Source organism: Bombus bifarius, unplaced genomic scaffold (genome assembly GCF_011952205.1).
Source record: "Bombus bifarius isolate JDL3187 unplaced genomic scaffold, Bbif_JDL3187 scf7180000008199, whole genome shotgun sequence".
Classification (NCBI taxonomy): Eukaryota; Metazoa; Arthropoda; class Insecta; order Hymenoptera; family Apidae; genus Bombus; species Bombus bifarius.
The window spans coordinates 1,952,266-1,955,274 of NW_022884505.1; positions in this window are offsets into that span (position 1 = coordinate 1,952,266).

Sequence of the window (3,009 nt, forward strand, 5' to 3'; positions counted from 1 at the left end):
TGAGAAAATATTAGGTTTCTGTTTGTTGTTGCAGAGCGCTGGATTAATTTTTATTTAAGACAAAGGAATAAACTTTTTGGAATTTTGCATCTTCAACGAATCGATTAGAAAATGGTCAGAGTTTAAAACTCAACGATAAAACCCTCGAATTCACCTTTTGTTAGTTTTTTCGTGGGTCTATAACAGAAATCCTACTCTCTTCCTCTCTCTCTCTCTCTCTCTCTCTCTCTCCGACTCTAACTCGTCTTAAAACGCCACAACTTTGAGAACTTTATCAGCCGACAGTCTAGAAGTTTCCTTCGTTTATAAAACATAAATGATTTATCACGTTAACGTTCTTGTGTATGTTCGTGTGTATTAATACAATTTCCTATAACTTTCTCACGACTTCTGTCATATCATCCAAAATTTATCTGACAACATAGTTAACGATACAACTTACCGTAGCTTGGTTGATTAACTGTCTTACGATCCCGAGAATAGGATCAAGAAGGCTCTGTTTATACAGGCGAGACCCAAAAGACTTTGCACGTGATAAAAATCAAACGAACATTGAAATCATGGCGGAATAAATGAGCTCGTTTGTAGAAACTCGAGGCAACCTTTTTGTGATCCATCCATCGTGACAAGAGAATGGCGAAGAACGATTATCCATAAAAGTGCGTTCTACTAACTCTGAGACTACCTTGACACGGTTGTTCACATTTCAACCGAATGCTCTTACTCTTCGGTATCGTTTGAAATAATTAAAGAACGATATCGTTCCTTGTCTTTTCTTCTGCCTGAATCTTCAAAGATTCTATGTACTCTTAGCTATTTAAATTTAACGTCATGAAATATGTAAAAGCAGGATTGTATCTTGGAATAAATGCATTTGTGCAATAAGATATGTAGCATGTATAGATGCACCTGCCAGCAAGATTCTCCAAAGAATTACTTTCCTCTTTCTTTTCCGTAACATCATTTCCATGAGGTCCGCAGAAGCGTTGGTGAATGTGAGATAGCGAACTTCGGAAGTTACGTCTCTCCTGAGGATCATCGGAAGAAATGAGACGACGATAAGAATATTGCAAAAATCGTATCAAGCGTAATCTCGGTTTAAAATTTGTATACCTCTATCATATAGCCTATAGTGGCTGTTCATTGCGATGAAATTACGAAACTCGAATCGCAGAAGATTCTTGCAAGAAGCATCCTCCTTTTAATACTCAATGACTCGCAATCTGAATACGCAACAAAAAGATAATCCGCAGAAGAAGGCAATTGCCTGTAAATTAAAAGCACCATAAACTTTCCAGGAGGAATGAAAAATGATCGAGCATAACATTAAAGCAACGGGCTGACGATATAAATTTGTACGTCGCGCACACGTCGGTAACCGGTCAAATTATAATTCGGCCGGTTTCGCAACGAGGTCCGTTTATTGTTTCGAAATTTCTCCCGGACGTCGCGCGAGATATCGGAAATCGCCGGCCGTCTCGATCGATCATTCGGTGGGATCGCCTTGTAACGCGTGTAACGACGCGTTCCTCGCGTTCATCATGAATTTCGAGGAGGGGCGGCTGGCCTTAATTTCGCCCGCGGAAAAGGATTCCCGCGCTGTGAGACGCGTAACGAAGCTTTCGTTGCGCCACGCAACGGGACGATTTACCATGGCAAAAATTAACGACTACACACGATTATATCGCGCAGCGTCCAACACCGGCAACGTAAATGTGTTCCGGGTTAAACAAGCGGCTGTGACACGAAAATTGATCTTATCAGAGAGAACGCTGATTAATCGGCGTTAAGAACATGTAACCAGCTGGCTCGCCTACTTCACGACTGATTTCACGATTATTATTCGGCCACGAGAAGCCTTGTTCCATCAACTGCCTTTATTTCTTAATTACACGACCAACCGATTTATCGGAGATCGATTTTGCGCAGGGAGAAATTTTTATCGAGCCAAGTGAATCAGCCTGCGGTAGAATGCTACTTTATTCAATTTGCTGAATCCTCGCGTGCCTTTGCAATTCGAATTAGATTTTAAGCGAATTAATTATTTCAACGGATATCTGGCAGGAAATGAGATTAAGTAGAAAATTCTCCGAGTGCTTTGGATGCAGATGGTTCTTTGCTGACGTACTTTTGAATAATTTACTATTGAATAACTGCGTATTATGCGTAATCTTTTGATGTAAAATATCGAGAAATTTAATTGTAAAGTTCTCATGGTTTAAAAACTCATTAACGCTCAATGTTCCAAATTTTACTTCACTAAAATAATTTATGAATATTCTAGCACGGTTCCGAGTACACGTATAGAATTGATTTTTTAAAATGTGAAACTTGGAAAAACTTGGACGATAATATAATCTAATGTCGTCGGGACGAAAAAACCGATTCACGGTGTCTGTGAAATGTCATCCTTGACATCTTTGGACAAAATAGATATGATCGAACAGGCTGCAGTATTGAGAAAAAACCGCGTGCACATTCCCCGGTCGGGAACCGGTCGTGGAGTCTCCTCCACCGATTGCGCAATTTCAGAATGCGCTTACTTTATCTGGACCTTTATCTCGATATGGAATATTTATAACATCAAAGGATATATTGCGACTAAATAGTCTCTAATGACTTCTTAATCCGCTGAGAGCATGTTTTATTCTATTTTACTTAGATGCGCATAAAAAATTGAAAGGTCCGTAAAGCTAAAAGAAGTAGAGAGAAACGGACGATGTATAATTAAAAAGAATAAATTAACAAACGTAAGTTTCAAGTAAAGGAAATAATTGAAATACTCCCATGATCGAGGAACTGCAAATTCGATATCTTTAATCCATGTACGTGTAGCGATAGTTTCTTTTTTTTTTTTTTTTTAATACTTTTATTGATTTGTTCAAATAGAATAACAAATGTACAAAGAAAGTAGAACAACAGTTGACAATTCAGTAAAAGTAATTATACGTCGAAATGAACAAAGACTATACGCCATAAATGCTACGGGGAGAGATGTTAAACATATCG